Source organism: Podarcis cretensis (assembly GCF_951804945.1).
Source record: "Podarcis cretensis genome assembly, chromosome: 4".
NCBI classification, from domain to species: domain Eukaryota; kingdom Metazoa; phylum Chordata; class Lepidosauria; order Squamata; family Lacertidae; genus Podarcis; species Podarcis cretensis.
In genome coordinates this window covers 60,214,042-60,222,962 of record NC_137173.1, presented here as the reverse complement: position 1 = coordinate 60,222,962, position 8,921 = coordinate 60,214,042, and positions in this window count along the sequence as shown.

The window sequence follows — 8,921 nt, the reverse complement described above, 5'->3', positions numbered from 1 at the left end:
CCCTGGTCAGATGTGTCCTGTCTCCATCATTATTGACAATCAGGTGGCATTTGAAAACATTCCTGTTTTCCCAGGCATTTGATGGCTGAAGGACACTGTTCCTGGCAACCCTGGGATCACTGGGTGAGGGAATGTTTTTAACTGTTCTAAAAATGTTTCTAACTGCAACATTTTAGAATTAATGTTGTTAATTGTGATGATGATGTATTTGCTGCCCTGTGCTCCTTTGGGAGCAAGGAAGGGCAAGATACAAATTCAATAAATCAATGCATTGGAGTCCTAAGAACAAGAAATCCCCAAACACATTTTATGATGATAGAGTCATGGTCCACCCCCCACTTCCAGATAGCTTTTCTGTTTTTCCTTTGAGTGTCCATGCTCAGGAAGACCTGGGCTGTGGAGGACCCTTTTCAGCCACCCAGGGTGCCTAACCTCTAGAGATTTCTAAGCACTTTGGAAACAGCAGTTAAGCCTCCCAAGACCTTGGTCAGGTTAGAGAATTATCACTGTGGAGTTTATAGACAGATAATCTAAAGTACAAAAAAGGCTTATGTCCTGAAACTTGCCCTCCAGGGTCAAGGACCAAGCCAGTGGCAGAAGTACATACACAACCCTTCTTCTGGCGTAATCCTACCGCTAGAATCTCTCTTACATCTGTGCATGTGCAGTGCTATAATTAGAATGGCAGCTGCTTAAAGATTTACCTCTGTCTCCGCTCCAAAGCAGTTCAGGTTTTTGTTTGCTGTGCACAAGCTTCCTGATCACTGAAAGGCGAAGGTGGGGTCATTCCCACCCCCCACTCTGTAATCAACATCTTTCTCCACTTGCTTGTGTTTGTAGATGTACACAGCAGAGGATGGGTGGTAGCTGGGGTAATCAGAATGTAATCCAATGAGCAGCCAAGATCCCCAAAGAGACACACTTGACTTTTGCTCTGAACTATATTTGTATTTGCTAGCCAGTTGGAGACTGAGGTCAGAGTGAACTGAAGTCCCTTTCCGTATGCACTGGGAAGCCAGCAAACAGATCGGTTTTGTATGCCCCTTCTCATTTGCCTTTGTTTCCTCACAAACATTTGAAGGAGGGGCTGCAGTTCAGTAGAAGAGCACAGGCTGTGCATGCAGAAAGTCCCAGCTTGAAGAAAAGTCTGAGGTCACAGGTGATGCGAAAGTCCTCTACTGAGTAGAACAACCGTCTCCACCTTGATGGATTCCAGTGGTTGCTGTACTACAACTCCCAACATCCCATGGACATTGCCCTTGCTGGCTGGGGCAGATGGGATCTGGAATGCAGAGAAGGTTACAGGATGTGGAAAGCTGGAGTAAACAATGCTGGGCTGGATTGATAAACAGTCAAATGTGGCATTAGGCAGATTCCTCTGATTCTTAAAGAGAAAATTTAGTGTAATTCGGCAGCAATTCAAAGAGCCCTCCCATTCAATTTTTCCATGATCTGAAGAAGGATATGAGCACAAATGTGGTGCCATCTGCTTTGCTTCACAGTCTTGACATTGAGGCTTAAAATGAGATGAAAACAGAGCTTGCATGAACTAAACTGGAGAGCACAGCAACCTGGAATTGTTTCAAGACCCCTTGAGGTTTTCAGCTGTATTTCCTCAGTAAATGAGAGAGGTCATTAGGTTATGTTTCTCTATAGTGCAAGCACAGAAATGGTCTGTTGCCTCTGTTATACTCTGATAATTTTGTTTTCCTAGTGAGTTTACCATCGATCTGACATCACATTACATTTTATCCCCATTATAAAATGAGGCCTAATGCAACTGTTTTTCATTAGCGTCTCAAACAAGCTGCACAGGAACTTTCTCTGGTCTGGTTCATACAGGGGTTAGGAGGTGCAGGGCCTTTCTTAGTTATTACCTCTGTTTCCATTGCAGAAGTGCAGTCTTCACCCCCTTTCCCAGCACCCCATCCGTTCTCCCAAGGGCCAAGAACTAATTCTATCATGCTTGCATACTCCCGAGTCTCTCAAGAGGAGACTCTTCAGTCACAATAAATTATATTTGCTGATTTTGTGACATGAACTGTTACCCATTAGGGAATGAACTGACACCAATAAATTCATTCCACTTAGCAGCCTCACACCATGTTGGAATTGGAGTTCTAGAGGTGAAAGGCATAAATTTGCCAGGTGGGTAGGCAAGGCTCCTTCCTCCTAGGATCATTTGCTGCACTTCTCCTACGTAGGCTGTCTGGGTCAGGACAGCCCAATGTTAATTTTGCATAGACTACTATCCTATTATACTTTTAAAAATGCCTCACATATGATAGAAACTTTTTCTGCAGTCCAATGCACCATTGCCTGTAGTCTCATAAGTATATAAGACGAGACATCTTTCTATAGTCTGAAAGTACCATTGCCTGTTAAATTGCAGCCGATCCTTCACAAAATAATAAAAATACATTGGATCTAGAGAAATGCATGTGTGTGGAACATGACTTTTGGCCACCCCCAATCTATCCTCCAGAGGGATTCCAAAGTTTAGGAGACCCAGCTGAATGGGGTGGGCTTATGGAAGATACCTCTGCCAGTTTAGGTGGCTCACCCCTTCTCCCACAGCTAGTGGTAAATTCTGAAGTAAAAATGACATTGGCAGTCCCACCCACCATTGAACCCAGTGTGTTTTGACTATATGCAATTTTGGCTTTGGGCCCAACCCCCAAAACATAGCCCCCACGTAAGTTGTGGGCTTACTGTGCTTCATTTTGCTGTGCAAATTTGTTCCTATGTTCAGTTCCAGGTACAGTGGTACCTTGGATTACAGACGCTTTAGGTTTCAGACGCTTCAGGTTACAGACTCCGCTAACCCAGAAATAGTACCTCAGGTTAAGAACTTTGCTTCAGGATCAGAACAGAAATCGTCCTCCGGCAGCGCAGCAGCAGCTGGAGGCCCCATTAGCTAAAGTGGTACCTCAGGTTAAGAACAGTTTCAGGTTAAGAACGGACCTCCAGAACGAATTAAGTTCTTAACCCGAGGTACCACTGTAGTCCTTTTGGGGGGCATTTGTTCTTACACACACACACACACACACACACACACACACACACCAAAGAGCAGAGTAAAGATATGTAGGGGAAATGAAAACTGGGCTAAAGTAGAAACCTGACTATTGTTTTTAATGGAGTTGTTTGTAGTGATGTAGTGAATAACTGTGTTCTAGCCTGATTCACTTTATAAAAATCTGTCCTGACACCCATGGAGAAACACGATCACTTCTTCAGCCATCTGACCCAATACTTTTGAGGTTTAATCATCTGATCAAAAGGCCTGATGAAACCGCCATTTGTTCGAGTGACTGAAAGTCTGTCATTGTCCCAAATTACCAGTTTGACAGAATGATTAACAGATTATGGGACATGTCACATCCTATTAATGTTGCCCTTGACGATGCAGGGGAATAAAGGAAAGGTTAAATAGGGCGAGTTCATAGAAAAGTTTGGTCTCCAGCCACGCCCCCTTTAAATCTTCACAGAGTGACTACCACCATTGAACTCCTGTGCAGACTGATTCCCCCCCCCCCTTTTCCTTTTTAGTTCCTTGTGTGAAGAAAGCCTTGAATAGCCAGACAGATTAACAGCAGTTATTGGGGTCTGCTGTGGAGGGTTCACATCTCATATAGCTGATCCGTGCCATGTGACTACAACCACAAAATGAGATCAGTCTCTCATATCAGCTCTCCAGTTATTACTGGAAACTCAGTGCCTGGATAGGCTACCCTAAACTAAAAAAACAAAACAAAATAAAATAAACTGAACACAAAGCAAGCACTGAAAAGAGGAGTAAGGCAAAATATTTTCATCTGACTCCCATGTTTCAAATGCATTTTGAGCCCGAGTTAAACTGTGGCCAAGATAAGCTCCGACTTATTCACACAAGCAAGATTCAGAAATGATTATCTCAAGATTTAGAAATGGTTATAATTAGCATCCCAGCTCATTATTTTATTAATTGTGAGCTATTTAGCAGTTTTAAGAGTTATTTAAAACACTGAGTAATTCAAATAAAAAATTTAAACCCTCAAAATAACAACTCCAGAATGACAGTTCTGAGAGAAGCCATTTCTCAATATGGGTTCTGTCAAATAAAAAGTCATGCCTATATAATGAATTTCTGGATATTCCAGTGACCCTCTCTCCCTGACTATCTTGGACCATTCACAGATCTCTAATACAGAGACTGGCATGCACACTTCGCCTTTTAAGTGCATTTGAAACACATTCTTTCCCTCAAAGAATTCTGGGTACTGTGGCTTGTTAAGGTTGCTGGAATTGTAACTCTGTGAGGGGTAAACTAGAGTGCCCAGAATTATTTTGAGGGGGGAGGGAAATTTGCTTCAAATGTGCTTTAAGGGCACAGTGTGTACACAGCCTTAGAATGCCAACCAGGCTACTACTGTTTATATTGTCACTTACCTCAGAAATAAAGAGAGGTGAGTTAAGGGTCCCTGATGCTGTGACAGGGGGTTGACTTTAAATTCACTTTGGCCCCCAACTTCACCTCCTGAAAGTGTGGACAAATCAGAAATTGAAATGGGTTCAAAGTTGTATTCCAGGATAAATTATTGTAGATACTTTTTGTACCTGAAGCACCTGAAACGAAAAGCCAACAGGATACCAGTCTCTCCTCTGAAGCACATTTGCTTTTAAATTACATATGTCATAGGCAGGGAAATGGCACTTCTGCTACCTGAAGCATTCACTTCACATTACTTCGTGGCAGGGCCAGACCTGGCTAGCTATAACTCTAGACACAGGTGTGCCACGTAAACGAAGTCGAGGAGAGAAGAAATATAATGCAATGCACACTTTCTTCCCTCTTGGTGCTTCAGCACAAATTGTTTCTTCATGACTCTCAAGAGATAGGCAAGCTTAGCAGTAGTTATGCTAGCTAAGCAAAAGCATTGGTAAGTCAATGAATAAAATAAATAATTGTCATAGTGGATGATTATCTTGGCAGCTACTGTCAATCACAATGTGCATCAAGCTTTCCACTGCCTCTTCCTCTGACTGAAAACCAATGAAGCTATTGTATAAATCTTGTCCATCACAGATAGCTTGAAAACTGTCGACTTCTCTGCTTTCTCACACATTCTACCAGTCCTTCGAGGTGTTTTATGCTAAGTAAAACATTTGAAAAGTTTCTGAATAGGACATCAGTGCACATACCAAAACAGCTGAAGAGGCACAAAAATAATGTCATCTCTCCTGGGACTTAGGTTTTATTGATCTATTGAATGGTTTTATGTTTCAGATTTATACCACATGCTTTATTTTACTTGTCTTGGTGACAAATTCGACAGATTGTTTGGGTCAGTAGCACTTGAACTCAGAACATTTGATCTGTACACCAGCACTTCTGTTAGTGAGCAACTCCTGGTTGCAAAATGAAATGGAAAGAAGCAGTATTTCCCCCAGGCTCACGTGGTTTTCCCAATGACAGCCAGCTGGTCCTTCTTGTCGTGTCCTGTGATGTTCTGCAAAAGGCATTGAACTTCCCCTGGTAGCAGCTCTTTCACCTTTCCTATCTAGCTTCTATTCTTCTTCCTCCATTTGACCTCTCTCTTCCTGCATCTTTCAGACATTGGCCTCAGCTAGTGAAGAGCTTACTAAGGATGAGGGCTGAACTAAATGGTCTCCAAGTTTGTCTTTTGTCTTGAAAGTATTAATGGCAGGGGCTAGTCCCAACCACATCCTTAATATTATGTTTTCCCATGTTCACTGACACATGTTCTGTGTTCTGTTGTCATTCAGGTAATGAGGCCTATTTAGAGCAATGGCAATGGTCCTATATGAGTCACTAACATTAATACGTGGTGTTTTGATTCTATAGCAAATCTCTTCTGATGCTATCTGACAGTGCTGGCCATCTGCCTAATAGTATTCAGCCCAGTTCCACTTTCTCTGTTTTAGTAACCATTTTCTAACACAGGGTTAAAGAACATGGTGCCCGCAGGTGGAAGTGCAACTCCTATGGCATCCACAAGAGTTCTCAATATACATACCCTCAAAAATCTGCAATGGACAAGAGACCACTCTTCCTCTTCAGTTCCTGTTTCTACTAGCTCCATCTCTCCTACACCAAAATGTGCTACCTCAGACATGCCCACATGTTATTGGATGCCAGGATTCGACATCCACCTTCCCTCCTACTCTGAAAAGAGGAGAGAGGTAAAGAGCTTATATTGTGAATGACTGTGGTGGCAGCTGATGACCTACCTTCCTAGCCTTCCTCACCTTGCTATGGTGCTATGCGGGTTCTGTGGACGCAATCCCCATTGCTACAGGCCATTTGATAGATATGAATACTTGGCCAAATAATGTTTTGGGTTACAGTTTTGCATTTGGGGAACCTGATATGCATTAAAGGCCATCCCATGGCATTCCCATACACTGTATTTTGTCATAGGCTGACAACATTACTGTTGGGGCCTATGCATGATAAAAGGCAGGGGTGCTATCTGCATGTAATAAAAATGTGTATCTGTCCACTTTTACTAAATGATCAGTCACTATTACTTGACAACAGAGGTGGGGCTAATAACATACTCCCTGACAGAAAATTAGCTTGGCATGTAAAACCAGCTACCATATTCACACAAATCTAATGGGCCATTGAATCTAATGCGCACCTCAATTTTCAAAACCTTGAAACCAAAAAAGCATTTGCTGGCAAATGTAAATGCGCCATCAAATCTAATGCACACCCTAATTTTCGCAACGTAATTTGGCCAAACAAGGTGCGCATTACATTCGGGCCAAACAAGGTGCGCATTACATTCGGGTAAATACATTTGGGTAATTTACATTACTCAGCAACCCAACTTGGACTTTGTAACGTCTGTGGTAGGATTAGTACACTCTTATCACATATAACATCAGTACTGAGTACACTTATAATTCATATTCGCCCTTGATAACACTGAAAACAATTGCTCATTAACTTCCCAATGGCCTTCCCAGAATTCTGTGGTGCAAGATCCTAGGTAGGGTGTGAATTATTTTAATCAAGTAGAAGATGCAATTTGTCCTTTCTGATTCCCCACCCCCACCCCGCCCAATGTGGTTTGAAAGGCTGTGAAGTGTCTGTAGTATTGGCTGTAAATAAATGGCACAGGTTAGTATGTGGTGGACCAGCAACAGAATTTTGAATGTTTTACAGGGGACACTGGAGGCATCACTAATATTAGCTAGCAAGTTCTATGCCAGAGAGCAAGTAACCTGGTCAAAATCTCAATTCTAACAACCATCTGAACCACACTGAAGTCTGATACATGGCTTCAGGGACTTGTGTGTTCCAGGCCTTGCCTCCTTACAGAGTCAGATCGCCACATAAGAAATAGTGTTATTTTTCTGTAGTGTGTACTCTTGCATTGGTGGTATATTTCCTGATGCCTCTGGCACTGCCATAGCTTCAAGAAGTAATGTCCAGAGCTGAGGGATTTTATGTGGAAGAATCATTAATATCTGTCGTTGTTTAATGAGAGAGGGAGTCACTAACTTCTTCTGCAGTGATGGAAGGAGACCTGATAGTTATATCTCACATGCTTGATAAACAACAGGATGGAGCAAAACCGCCACCCCACACTCATCTCTTCTCAAATTCCACCCCACCTACCCACCCCCACACCCACCCACAGTTATCCTTTTGCACCTTGATTCATAGTTTGGTGACATAACTCTGCATTATGCTTATGGGCTGTTGTGAAGAAAAGGGGCTGGAAATCTGTGCTGCATTCCCTGTTAAAGTACTTCTTGCTTTTGCCATACATGTTTTAGTATCATTCACAAATGGTTTTAAAGAGTCGTTCTTCTCATTTGGAGTCTTCTTACACCATTCTCAGGCTGTGCTGTGGTCATTTCTCTAGGGACTCATCTCTCATATGAACTCTTTACAAGGCTTTTAATAATCTTTCTGCCCAATTGCCAGCTCCTCTGTGCCCTCTGCAGACCACACTGAAGTGATAGGCGGTTTACTAGTGTGGTGTTCTGAAGATGGGAGCACACATAAATCTTGTCAAGGTTTAGAATCATAGAATCATAGAATCATAGAGTTGGAAGAGACCACAGGGGCCATCGAGTCCAATCCCCTGCCAAGCAGGAAACACCATCAGAGCACTCCTGACATATGGTTGTCAAGCCTCTGCTTAAAGACCTCCAAAGAAGGAGACTCCACCACACACCTTGGCAGCAAATTCCACTGTCGAACAGCTCTTACTGTCAGGAAGTTCTTCCTAATGTTTAGGTGGAATCTTTTTTCTTGTAGTTTGGAACCATTGCTCCGTGTCCGCTTCTCTGGAGCAGCAGAAAACAACCTTTCTCCCTCCTCTATGTGACATCCTTTTATATATTTGAACATGGCTATCATATCCCCCCTTAACCTCCTCTTCTCCAGGCTAAACATGCCCAGCTCCCTTAGCCGTTCTTCATAAGGCATCGTTTCCAGGCCTTTGACCATTTTGGTTGCCCTCCTCTGGACACATTCCAGTTTGTCAGTGTCCTTCTTGAACTGTGGTGCCCAGAACTGGACACAGTACTCCAGGTGAGGTCTGACCAGAGCAGAATACAGTAGCAATATTACTTCCCTTGATCTAGATGCAATACTCCTATTGATGCAGCCCAGAATTGCATTGGCTTTTTTAGCTGCCGCGTCACACTGTTGGCTCATGTCAAGTTTGTGGTCAACCAAGACTCCTAGATCCTTTTCACATGTACTGCTCTCAAGCCAGGTGTCACCCATCTTGTATTTGTGCCTCTCATTTTTTTTGCCCAAGTGCAATACTTTACATTTCTCCCTATTAAAATTCATCTTGTTTGTTTTGGCCCAGTTCTCTAATCTGTCAAGGTCGTTTTGAAGTGTGATCCTGTCCTCTGGGGTGTTAGCCACCCCTCCCAGTTTGGTGTCA